General features: G+C 34.1%; 2 long non-coding RNA genes across 3 annotated transcripts; both read left to right on the top strand.

The window, feature by feature from the left end:
* Nucleotides 1–1281: 1281 nt before the first annotated feature.
* Nucleotides 1282–2962, top strand: LOC110938205. 2 transcript variants are annotated; one of them, XR_004859711.1, is made up of 5 exons: nt 1282–1621; nt 1718–1852; nt 2268–2383; nt 2628–2665; nt 2744–2962. It is a non-coding gene; the product is annotated as an uncharacterized LOC110938205 (long non-coding RNA). The 2 variants fall into 2 exon arrangements; XR_002591278.2 differs by having other exon boundaries at nt 2760–2892.
* Nucleotides 2963–7617: 4655 nt separating this feature from the next.
* LOC118479502 lies at nt 7618–7980 on the top strand. The gene is made up of 3 exons (XR_004859710.1): nt 7618–7692; nt 7760–7848; nt 7934–7980. It is a non-coding gene; the product is annotated as an uncharacterized LOC118479502 (long non-coding RNA).
* Nucleotides 7981–13810: the final 5830 nt, after the last annotated feature.

Genomic DNA, 13810 nt, shown 5'->3' with positions numbered 1-13810 from the left:
ACAATAACAGTTTATAAGCGATAATAATGGAAACGTATTCATGATTTTGGTGAAGATTTTCAAGTGATTGAGAATTGATTGGGGTTTCCATATGAAGAATACATTAGGCGGTTTCACAAATGAAGGAGAATTGAGGAAAACCTAATTGCCGCTCAAAACCTATTTCTCCGGCTAAATACCAATGCCACATCAGCAGTGAAGTGATGTGGCCAAGTTATTTTGCTTTAATAATAGAGATAAATATATTGATCAATTTCCTTAAGATTGGAGTAACATTAAAGAAAAATATTCACTGAACTATATCAACTTTCATAATCATTCAATTTAAGTCAGTTTGGAAAAAGTATCACAAAATAGTAATCAAGATTCATATACATGTTTCATTTGCCGTACTTTTTTAAGCACTACTTTGAAAATGTGGTTACTTTGAAATTAGCTCTTTTAGTTTTTATCAAATTGTCATTTATTTTTACATGTAACTTTTTTTTATAAAACGCCCCGCTTGCGGTATGCGCATATAATATATATATGTGTGGGCGTTCGGGGGGCAAAAGTGAAAGTGCACTAATTTTAACGTTATTTTACTAATTTCGTGAAAATAACGTTAAAAGATGGGATAGTTAATCATGAATCATGTGGTGGCGTTGATAGCCGAAAGACAAGGGGGTACATGCACATGCACTAATCGGCAGTTGTCTCAATTGCTGAGTGTTTTGTGCCTTATGTCGAAGGCTTGATGCAAAACTACTATTGAGCTGGGGGTCTCACTGGAAGCAGCCTCTCTATTCCTACGGGGTAGAGGTAAGGCTGTCTACATCTTACCCTCCTTATACCCTACCTTAGCTTTGCTATTGGTGGGATTTACTGAGTATGATGATGATGTAACTTTTTTTTTATAAACACTCAAATCTTTAACAAAATGCAAATAGTACCTTAACTGGAAGTCAAAAGTGTCTTAATTTCATCTTTGTTTCTAAGACCCTATGAAATAATACTATATGATTATGATTTACATTTCAATGTCTTTGTTTCTAAGACCCTAAGAAATAATACTATATGATTATGATTTACATTTCAATGAATTTTAAGGATTTACATATAAAAAATAACATGCTAAGTTAAGTTGAACCATTTGACACATGCACATGGATATATAGGAAATAATTTACAATGAGGCACTTCCTCAACACCCGCTATTTGGTTTGAACAAAAATGCACGCATACAATAATAATACAAGTGCACTATCTAGTATTAGATATTTTACTTTTTATGGGGAAACAATAATCTATTATATATAATAAACAAGAAGACTTGGGCTGATGTGGCACGTTCTTAGGGCTTCTCAGGATTCGTTTTGGCGGGAAAATGAGCTGAGTTTTATATCATCCGCGGATACCCATTTTGATGTGATCCGACCCGTTTTATGACCCGGGTATATAAGTCACATAAAAAAACCTAATTTCCTGTAGCCCCATTCTTTTCCTTCACCGCTTCACAACCAAACCCTAGCCTCCGTCTTCCTTGAAGCTTCTACATCTAATTTTCTCTTAAAAGATAGGTGTCGCTTGTGCTTTGAATCGACTGATAAAGGATTCCAAACTCAAACCGATTCACTTACAAGTATGTGGATTCTTTAGTCGATATTGATTTTATTGGTTTTATTTGTTTCATCGTCTCAGTTTTTTTCTAAAATTTTGACTGTTTCGTATGAGGAAGATGGTGGTGGCCTGAAGAGGAACGATGACAACGACATTGGTTGATTTAGGTTTTCCCAGTGGTGGTCTTATGATGGTTGTGGTTTAACGCAACAACGAAAGGGCGGCGGCTAGGGTTTCACCAACACATAAATCGGTATCTTTCTATTTCATTTTTAATCCTCTTATTCAGATTTGATTTGTTGCATATCCTATTTTCATATAATTTTGTTCATGATTTACTGTGAGTTCGTCAGTTCTAATCGTTTTAGGGTTTTTACTGTTTGTTATTTTTTTTAAGGTCATTGTAATAAGGTTTTGGATGTTGTCATCGGATGAAAATGATCTGTTTTAAGAGTATTCAATTACAAATGTTTAATAAATTTGCCAGTAATTTGATTGAAAAGCTTTTGTATAACATTATGTGATTGTTTAGATATTATGTTTATTAATCTGATGGTGATTTGTGATAGTGTAGTTTTTTTTTATAACCTAGAGTGGATGAATAAGTGAAATCTGTCAAGTGAATGGACTAATTTGTTCTGATATTCCCGATTCTTTTGCCTTTTTAGATCTGGACCGACCGGTGTTGACGAAAAAGGAATTACTCTTTGTTTTCGGAAGGATGTTTGGGGGTTTAGCTATGACATGTGCTGATAAACTTTCTGATGTACCGACTAATCTTTAGGTCAAATTTAACTTTCTTATTTATTTATTTCGTTCTTGCATTTATCTAATGGATGAAGATGTACTTGATTATAAATGACATATTTGCCATCATTTTTTGCACATATAATTTGGTGTTTGTAATGTAAGAGATGTGGACTAAAGTTGTTTCTGTCATGAAAATAACTTATGTGGTAGTTTGTTAGTTTCATTTTTTATGACACATTGTTCATTATTATTTATTATTTTGGGATTTTTTTTGTCAGGTGCCCAAGGCAAAATGGGTTCCTTTTTTTAAACGTTTGTAAGTTCTTATGGATTTCTTTGAGTACATCTTTTTGTTATTTTGTCTTTTTTGATTTGTCAATGTCTCACCACTTAGCTATATATGTTTTCAGGAGTTGGAGAATATATGTTCGGAATTTCGCATCATACATGCCTGTCACGTTGAGTTGTGATCACCATGTTATTGATGGTATGTGTTGTTATGGCTATAATTATGTGTCTAAATGGACTCGGTTGGGTAACGGATCAGATGGGTATATTTGTTGATACATATATTTGTTCATGTATATTATTTAATCGAAAACAATGAATTATAATCTAATAAGAGTTCTATTTTCTATATTGGTTGCTTTTTAAACTAGGGGAAAATGGTAATGGGTCAACCTGAACCATGACCTTTTTGCAAAAGTGCCAAAGGTTCATGGTTCGGGTTGAAAAGAAAGATTACTAATTTAGTCAGCTAGAAGCCAAATGTCATGGTTGGAAAGAAAGATTTTTATTTATTTAAAGTAACCGACAAAGTAATATTTGTTAAATATCTAACGTGTGAAAGGGGTATAATAATAAACATGTCAATGAGCCGAGTATGTGAAACGGGTCTAAATTTGGTTAATTCGCTATAATAAGTTCTTAGGTTTTCTGTTTTTGGGGTTTAGGATTAGCAAAAGTGTTGTTACCCTTTTACTATAATAGTTCAGTTCATGTTTATGTTTAAAGATTTGAACTATGATAAGCTAAAGCATTAGTTACCCTTTTACTATAATTTCTTGGATGAGTTAATAGATTTCTTTATTCAAAGCTAAAGAAGCATAAACAAGATTTGTTAGTTGAGAGGGGTAGTAGAAGAGCAACGTGTTCAGGATGGGTTCAAGATTGTTAGGGAGGTGCTTCTTGAGTAAAAAAATTATGTCTAATTCACATAATTAGGCTTTATTTCACATAAGATTCAACATTTGTAGTCAATATGTTTATAAGTTTGCCTATAACTTCACAACTTGTGATTAAGTTTATATTAATCATAAATGGTTTTATTTGATATTATGAATCTAAATATCATCAAGTTGAATATGAGAACTTTTCTCATCTTGAGTAACTTTTGCTCTGGACCAAAGTAGAGTAACTAACTTGAGGTTTCCTGTGGCATATTTTATATTTATTTTCGTGTTGATTACAAGCATTCTTATGCATTTTCATGTTAAAATCATATTGACAGGAACTTGGGGCATCAACCTATGTCAGAACTGGGATAATGGAAGGACTATTTCGGAATTGGGAGAGTGGTGAGCACATGCCTGACAAATTTAAGGTTTTTGGTTGCCTTCACAAATCTTTGAAATTTCTCTTGAGTTCAACATCATCCGATGATGTATCCATTTCTCTTCAGGTAAGGTATTTTTTTTTAAATTTGATTCATTTAATATTAAGATAGCCCTCGAACCAAATAAGTTATAAGTAAATTCCAGTCTGGTGCTTTTTTACTTCTAATTTGGGGTTTTTCATTACATGTAGTGTTTTCATAGTGTTCTGCAGTCAACTGTCTTCTATCAGGTACAAGATCTCTGTTTTAAAATTGCTGATGAAAATTGTTGATAATTTAAATTGCACACTGTTTAGGTCTTGAAATTAGGTATTTAGGTAATTCAAAGATCCTTTCTATTTGCTGAAACTAATTGTTGTCTCTTGCGTAGGTATATTGCATCTGATGTAAGACTATTCACCACTTCGATTTCATCTTAAGGTATCAACCATCAAATTCAAAACATTAAATATTATTAATCTTGTGTTTCTTGATTTTCACCATATTTGCCCTTTGAATCTAGCGATGGATGTAGAAGACAGCTGTGTTATTACTCATGTTCAAGATAACCTCTTTCGTGTTCATGTGAGCAATAAGAGAGGAAGACACAAAGGAGGTGTGAAACATAGTTCAGATGATATAGGTTCAGGTGTCAAATCTGTATCATGTGAACTGTGTTTGACACATCCTTTGTGTCTTTCTCTCTTCTTGCTCACATGAACACGAAAGAGGTTATCTTGAACATGATTTTATCTATTAAAGGAGCTTAGATGATGACATAGAATTGGCTACGTGTCAATCTCTCAGGTGTGCTATGTAGTCCTCGCTGATGTCATAATTACGAAACGTTATCCTTTTGTGTTGTTTTCGCTCAAGTTTGAAACGGTATTGTTTAGTGTTACTCTACCTTCAAGGTAAGGCCAAAATAGCAGTTATCTATATATAAAAATTTTGCCTTCAAATTCTTTCTAACAAAACAATAGAAATGTTGTTGATTATTTGATTTTTTTTTCATTTTTTGTAGCTATGACAAGGTTTAAAGGTATTGAATGGCTTGAAAGTGTAGTTAGGCCATTGGAGATACCAAAACAGCTATCAAACTTTTTGATAGGTCAAAGCTTCATGTTTCCAACAACTAATGGTTGTTCTATCCTAAAGACTTCTGGTATGTACTTTAAGCATAAACTTTATATTGTCATTCATGGTGTTGAACAATGTGATTAGAGTAGAAGTTCAACATTGCTATGTTGTAACTTAGTTTCAGTTTGAATCTGTTTGTCTGTTTCCGAGGCCTTTTTTAAGCAAGCCGCATAGTATAAACTCTAACTTTTGGGTGTTGTAGACTGTTTTAGGTTGATTTCTAGGATTATTTAGGTTGAAGGTAGCCTTCATTAGGGTTTTTATTGTCATCTTATTGCTGTAAATTAGGACGAAAATCATGTTAAATGACTACACGGTTATTTTTCTCATTTTACCTTACCTGAACATGGTTTCATAAAATTACTTTCTTGCCTGTTATACGTCTTTTTCTAATCTCAGTGCTATAAAATTATTTTCGTGTTCACCTTCGTTTGTTATCAAAATATGTTGTTAAATAAACGAACATATATTAAAAGATATAAACATGGCTCTATAAGACTAGCATATTGAGTGCTGCTGTCCCTAATGGATCTTTCGACTTTTGCCCTAGAATAATATATACAACTACCAAACAATCTTAACATAATCCAAATTCAGATAAAAGTTACTCGGGTTTGTTGAAACTGTTTGGCTTCGAGAATTGTTAAAGGAGAAAATTAAATAAAGATTAAACATTATTAAATCGAAAAGTTTAAAAAGAAGTAAAAATAATACGATCATCCATATAAAGTATTTAAAAAGTAACAATTACATATAAAAAACAAAACTAATCAGACACTTAAACTCTAATAGCAAGAATCAAGAAACTTTAACTTCAACTCTATGGAGCACTGAAGTTCACGATGTATGTCATTGATCTTTCTCATGAACTCTAGGTCTCTATCTCCACACTCTATATTACTCGCAATACATAGGTCACGAACGGAAGTAGTTGGCATCGCCCTCAGGTTTCTCGAAACCTGGTCTCTTGTCAGGAGACCAAGTTGTAGTCCGTTAAAACACCTCTTCAACTCTTGAAGAGTAGACCTATCAGCCAAAACTTGCTCTTTGATTTGTTGAATAAAGCGTTGCTTGAAAACGTCAGAATATGACTCCGTTTTCATGTATTTATAAGAACTAAAGCAAACAATAACAATTAATCTTTGGCTTTCAGTCAATGAATTTGTGTATGATGAAACAAAATTTGAATTGTCAATGGTATTATATAGAATCTGTAACAGCCCAAAGGTCATTTTTAAATACAATCATTAAATAAAAATTTATATTTAAAAACCATGTACATTTAATGATTTAATGGGAAAACAAATAAAATTAAATATCTAGAAAACCAAAGAACAAAATTTAAACCTTCAAAAAAGGTTATCATAATTAGGAAATGTCTCTTCATTTACCACATCAAACATTTACTATAAAGGTTCATGATTAGTTTACTTGAAAACATCAACACTTCATTTTTAAAAAACCCTTCACCCTAAAACAAACTGTCCAAAAAACACTAATACTTTTTCTAAATGGCAAGCAAAAGCTTCTACCACTGGTCTGAAACTGCCGATCTTAAAATTGAATTTTCGAGATGGTCACTTGAAGAACAGAGAAAAGATGAAGAACTCAACAAAAAAGTTGCTATGGTGAGTGATAAATATTATAAGCAAACCTGGAGTAGCATTGCACTGCTGGATGAAGTGGTCTGTTCTCCTCCATCAGAGTTTAAAAAAAAAGCAGAAGAGTTTATTACACATCTGCTGAAACAAGATCAAAAGACGTGTGATATGCTTGCTGATCTGCAAATTAAAACAAACAATGAAATTGCATGGAAGAAGGCGAGAGAACGAGATATTTTATTTAGTGTTAATTGTAATGTATAATTTTTAATTTTTACTATTTTTCAAAATCAGAATTTTGTAATACTATTTAATATCAAATGAGTTGTATCGTTTTTCTTTGTATTTGTTTTATTTATACATTTAAGTATGTATTAATCATAATTCATAAATAGTTTTTAATATATGGAACTTTCTCGAGCTCGGTAAGGGTCGAGTCGGTCACAGGAAGAAGGTAGAAGGTGACCCCTTAAGAGGAAGTGAGAGTGATATGGAAACAGATCCTTTGTGGGTTGGAAACAAATGGAATAACTCAACTTTTGAAGATGAAACAAAAGTGTACGTTTTGACTTTTTGGTCATTTTTTTACTTTACAGCTGATGTGTTTTGTGCTTTTATCAGATTATTTTAATTGTAGTTACAGCTTAATATATTACTGTTAAACTACTAGCTTTACCCTTTTCAGCTCTTAATTATGTATCTTACGTACGTTTAATAACAGGTACAATCCATTTCTCATGGCTTGCTATGATCCCGACACTGATGAATATCAAAGTGTCTGTCGTGTAATGTCTGGCTTCTCTAATGCGTTCTTTATAGAGGTTTGTTGTTTTTGAACGACATGTTTTAAGAAATAATGTATTAATATAATAAAAAAGACTACCTTATTTAAGTAATGTTCTTATTTCTTTTTTTTGGTATTGAAACACTTGAAGATGAGAAATTGTTAAATCTCTTGATGTTGAAGATGGTTATCTCCCGTCAAAGCGTTCGGATTCTTGGTTAAAGGTTTGTTTGTTTTATGAGTCGTTGTTAAATTATTTTTAATAATCAATTGTTATAATATCATTTGCAGGTGAAGTGAAATTATGTCGAAGGTTTAAATGATTTCTTGGGCTTGGTTCCTATTGGTGCTTGGTACGGGAATGGAAGGAATGCTGGCTGGTAACAACTTAATATAGTACCATTAAATTAATAGCTTTACCCTTTTCAGTTCTTTATTATGTATGTTATGTACGTTTAATAACAGGTACAGTCCATTTCTCATGGCTTGCTATGATCCCGACACTAATGTCCGCTTCTGGTGGTCAATCATTTTGTTCTTTATTGATTTTTGAGAGCCGAAATTCAGTGTCGATTTAGGGTTAGTTATTGAGTAAAATCAACTTTGTTCATCGATCAATCATTTTGTTTTGAAATTACTTGAAATAAGGGATTGTTTATGTGATAAACCAATGTGTGTGTAGAATATTTTGTGCAGTTGCGTGTTTAAAAAACAAAGATGAAGGAGCGGAGGTGAAAGAGAACACAAACAAGATTTTAGCCGTCTTTTTGCTGAATTTGGTATCACAAGTGATGCAGCATTGAAGGTCGGTACGTTCGAGTTGGGTCGCGTCGGGTCATTTGTTTATTAAAAGTATCCCGTGTGGGAATTGAGTTTGGTTAGGATGATAAGTAGTGGAGTTCTGTTTTTCTTTAATTTCTTGATCACTCAAATGAAGCTGGTTAAATTTTTTCGCATTTTTATGTCATTGAATGACACTATTTACTTAAGTTGTTATTGTTAACATCTATGAAGACATTTTTTAATTTATTATTGTATTAACAATTAATCAATGTTGTGTAAAAGTTTAATGAAATAATATGTACATTTTAACGAAAAAAACATGTTTATTAACTAATAAAAATAAACAACCCGGGGAGCATTCCCGGGTGATAACATGTTAGTTATTTTTTTATCATTTTATTTAAGTATTTATTGCTTATAAATAATAAGTGACATGTATAAGTTTCTTGAGCCCGGGAAGCATTCCCGGGTAATAACCTAGTTATCCTATATATTAAAAAACACATAACTTCACGCCATCTTTTGTTGAGTTTTTTCCCCTATACCCTTTTTAAGTGTGTATATATATCCATTTTCTTCAAAGTTAGTTAGATTATTCATCATGGTGGAGTGGTTTTGTGGTTGTATGTGTTTTAAAGAGACTCAAGTTCAAATCATGGGGTCTTCTTCTTCTTCTTTTTTTTTTTTTTTTTTTTCCCATTTTATGCTTACATAACTTCACGTCATCTTCCTTTTTCTCCTCTTTCACACGTTTTTTTGATTGTATTTATACAATTCTTATTCCTTATTGTTGGGTTAGTGGATGCTTAGACATTGCAATAGTCGCCATCGCCAGGAGTTACTAACTCGCTTGCTACCAACGGGCTCTGTTGTATGAAAACTCCACTTGTCAACTTAAAAATAAGACACTAAATAGCACAGCTTTAATAACAACCAAGTATTTAGTCGCAATAAATAGTTTTACAATGACTTAGTTTTGTCGCGCCACGTTGCGGCGCGCAGCATTAAAACCTAGTTCAATTAATAGGAACAAAAAGCTACGTGCATGGATGGTTTAATTACAAGTAAAGGAAGAGTAAAGAAAAAGAAATGAGAAGAAAAAAAGATAAGAGTGGAAATATATGATAGTATGCTCTTATAGTTAATGTACATACTAGTTAGCAAATGTTTCAACTTTCAACCTACAAACACATGTTAAAATGCTTGTAGAGCTCAAAAGCGAGAAGAAAAAGTCTAACATGAGCAAGAAGTTCGTGTCAAGTAAGCCAAGGAGCGACTGCCTAGTGAAGCAAACAAGGCGTTACTTCCAACACCTTGAGGCGTGATTAGGCAAGTCATCCTTGGCTACCAAACAAGAACTCTTCTATTCATGTAAGAACTTCTCTTCGAGTTATGTTATCAAATATGGTGTGAAAATATAATAGCAAAACTTCCTATTTATAGCCTTTGTTAATAGAGTGGCCAATGGAACCACATTATTCTTTTCCTTATAAATTTGGTTTTAAACCTTCTACCATTATCAACATCTTTAAAAGAATATATCGTAAATATAATACCGTGTTCTTCAGTCTGTGGCCAGAAATCTAGCATGTGAGTTGACTTAGGCTAGTTGATGCCTCCTTGAAAGATTAGCTGAAATATTCTGTAGGTTCCCATTTTGTAAATTATACTCCAGAAGACTCATTGGGTCAATGAATGCATTTGGAATCACAAGCACTCCATGTTACATTTCAGGCTAAAGTTTGACTTTTGATACATATATGCAACATGCCATCCATGCTTTTGGAACAAAGTTTTATGCAGATTTCATAATGGTTTTCTGATTTCTTCACAAAGTCAAAGAATTCTATTATGCTTTTTCATACACATACCAATTGGAATATATTCTACTTGTATTGAATTAAGTTGTGCCTGCAAGTCATTGTATTTGGTTTTGTTCATTGATTGAATGCAGTAATGAAATGTTCATATGAATTTGTCCCATTTGCACCTGAACATGCATTTTGCATAAAAAAGTTGCATCTTATTTGTAAGCACCCGATTCTAGTAATTTGATTTCAATAAAAGAGAATGCAACATGAGGTGTATGGGGGTGTATGAATATGTTATATATTGATGTCGTGCAGTTCAGCCAACAAGTTTTGAAACATTATTATCTGAGACTCTGAGAGTATGTTCATGATAAACATCCTAAATTTTACTAAGAAACAAGCCAACAAACATACTCGATTTCAAAATGAGTTTTGTTTGGAAGTCGATATACTTTGTGCTGAATAGTAAAAAAATTGAACACATGAGAGATTTAATTTAAATATATAGAAAAAGTTAACTATTCAAAATATACAAATAAAATAATTTGTCCACGCCAATGATCTCTAGATCAAGTGGTGCCTCGAGAGTGCTCGAGATTGATTCTGTTGGACATTAAAAAAAAAAAAGTTGTCCACATCATTAGGTTATTCTTTATACTACCTTGTAAGTAATTTTCGAGTTAGACTTTGTGTCTTTTCTTCTTTTTGTTGCATCTATTTACTAAGTGTTACACTCAACCACGTTTCATTTTCTCTACGGTAGGTGACATTAACAAGGGATACGTTGGGTTAGTCAAAGAAGTGATTAAAAGGAAGATGAACGACCAAGAAAAATGTTACCTTCTATTTAAGTTTTTTAGGTATAAACTATAAATTGGTTATCTTTGGAAGCTATTATGCATGGAACGTGGTTACTATGTGTATATTTTGGTTGTGCAAATTTACATCAAAGATATCACGAGTTGTAGGAGCTTTACCTGTGCATGAGGATAAAAACAAGACAAGGAGAAGCAACAACGTAGCCATTATACTCTAACAGGCGTAGACCTTTCCCACTTCATATCGAATTTCGGGCATATGGCAACAAACTTTTATAGAGTTGGAAAACTTAATTATAGAGGGTTTGTAGCCATACACCCATGGGCGTAGCCCTACGCCTAACCCATGATCAACAATGGTTTTTAGCAACTTTTGACAGGTTTTATGGTCTTATTCTCCAAAAACGGATCGTTACCTTACAGCGGAGGTGCTAAGGGACGTCCAATATAGAAAAAAACTTTAGTGACTTAGGTTTTCTATCAACCCAATCATGTCTTTCATTTCAAACGATGGTTGGGGTGGGATGCAGGTGTGATGGTGGTGTTTAGAGTGTTGGAAATTTTATAAATAATATTATATTATTTGTTAATATAATGATTATTTAATAATTAAGTCAAGATGAATGAGAGATCTTGTGCATTAAGTTTGTGTGTTGGAACCATAAACATGTGGGAAATTGAGCTTGTCCCACATAGGTGGAGAGATAAATCTTTTGTAGATTTATAATTAGAACTTTCTACACGAATGTATTCTTGTGTGACAACTCACACCCAGTGGTATTAGAGGAAGAGATTTACATGGAGCAACCAGAGGGTTTTTCTGCTCCTGGCCAAGAGGGCAAAGTGTGTAAACTCGTCAAGTCATTATATGGCTTGAAGCAAGCTCCAAAACAAAGGCATAAAAAATTTGACCAAGTTATGCTTCACAGTGGTTTCAAAATAAATGAATGCGACAAATGTGTCTATGTGAAAGACACTTCTAAAGGTTATGTGATCTTATGTCTTTATGTAGATGATATGCTTATCATTGGGAGTGATGATAAGATGATCAGATCTACTAAAGACATGTTGAAAGCAAGATTTGACATGAAAGATATGGGTCTAGCTGATGTGATTTTTGGAGTAAAGATCATTAGAACCCAAACTGGTTTGGTGCTAAGTCAATCTCATTATGTGGATAAGATCCTTGAGAAGTTCAATCCTGGGGACACGAGTGTAGCTCAAACTCCAATTGATACCTCTCAACATTTGTCAAAAAATAGAGGCGAGAGCGTTGCTCAATTGGAATACTCAAGGATCATTGGCAGTCTTATGTATCTCATGTCATGTACTCGACCAGACTTAGCATATGCTGTGAGTAGGCTAAGTAGATATACTAGTAATCCTAGTTCAGAAGTAATCCTAGTTCAGAGCACTGGAAGGGTATGACAAGATTATTAAGGTATTTGAGATAATCGAGAAATTATGGACTGCATTATGGCCAAAATCCAGCTGTTGTGGAAGGATTCAGTGATGCCAACTGGATATCCGATACGAAAGATTCTAGATCTACAAGTGGTTATGTGTTTACCCTTGGAGGAGCAGCTATATCTTGGAAATCATCCAAACAAACTCTTATAGCTAGATCCACGATGGAATCTGAGTTTATCGCGTTAGATAAAGCTGGAGAAGAGGCAGAATGGTTGCGTCAATTCTTGGAATATGTTCCAAGATGGCCTAAGCCTTTCACTGCTATTTGCATACATTGTGATTGCCAATCGGCTATTGGTAGAGCTCAAAGTGCAATGTATAATGGCAGATCAAGACACATGCGACGTCGGCATAACACAATACGACAACTACTCTCAACTGGAGTTATCACGATTGACTATGTGAGGTCAAAGGATAACATTGCGGATCCGCTTACAAAAGGCTTAAGCAAAGAGGTAGTACATAAGTCGTCGATAGGAATGGGTCTAAAGCCCTTGGAGTAAGTTTGTACAATGGAAAACCTATCCTAGAAGATTGGAGATCCCTTGATCTAGGCTCAATAGGACCACCTAACTGTATGAACTGAGATCACTGTGGGGGAGTACCTCAACATACAAAGGGAGTTACAAACTTCCTAGTCCATTCCTACTTATAATCAGTGATATCAAGAGAGGTTAAGCCTATGGCTTTTAATGATTTGTAAATCACCTATGTTAGAGAGAAGTGGGTCGCTTCAAATGGAATTGGGGGCACAATTCCTAGAGCTCTCGCAGAACCAGGATGGTGCTCCATGACCATAACGGACACAACTATGAGGGGTTAGCTAGACCAGGAAGAGTAATGTGTGATGTGTAATAACGTCTACGTAAAAAGGGGTTGGTTCAAGGACGTCGCGTCTACTAACCGCTAGGAGACTAAGTATATGTCACAAAGGATGGTTCAAAGGGAAACCTACCTATCCTACATTACTTAACCGTTGAAATCTTATCATGACACTTGAGTGTATGGGACGATCTCCATTCATGTGGGGGATTGTTGGAAATTTTATAAATAATATTATATTATTTGTTAATATAATGATTATTTAATAATTAAGCAAGATGAATGAGAGATCTTGTGCATTAAGTTTGTGTGTTGGAACCATAAACATGTGGGAAATTGAGCTTGTCCCACATAGGTGGAGAGATAAATCTTTTGTGGATTTATAATTAGAACTTTCTACACGAATGTATTCTTGTGTGACAACTCACACCTAGTGGTAGCCAGGAGGGTGCGAAGCACCCGACATGCGTACGCGCCCGGGCCCGGACCCGGGCACAGGCACGGGACCGGGATGAGGGCGATGGGCGCAATGTGGCGCTTTGATGGCGCACTTTGTACTTCGCACGCTCGCATCGCCGCGAGCCGCTTGGAGACGCCTTTAGTATTTTTTAGATGCTTCTTGGTCGGGTGTTGTCAAC

The sequence above is a fragment of the Helianthus annuus genome, chromosome 1, assembly GCF_002127325.2.
Source record: "Helianthus annuus cultivar XRQ/B chromosome 1, HanXRQr2.0-SUNRISE, whole genome shotgun sequence".
In the NCBI taxonomy this organism is placed as follows: Eukaryota; Viridiplantae; Streptophyta; class Magnoliopsida; order Asterales; family Asteraceae; genus Helianthus; species Helianthus annuus.
This window is presented reverse-complemented; position numbering and strand designations above follow the sequence as displayed.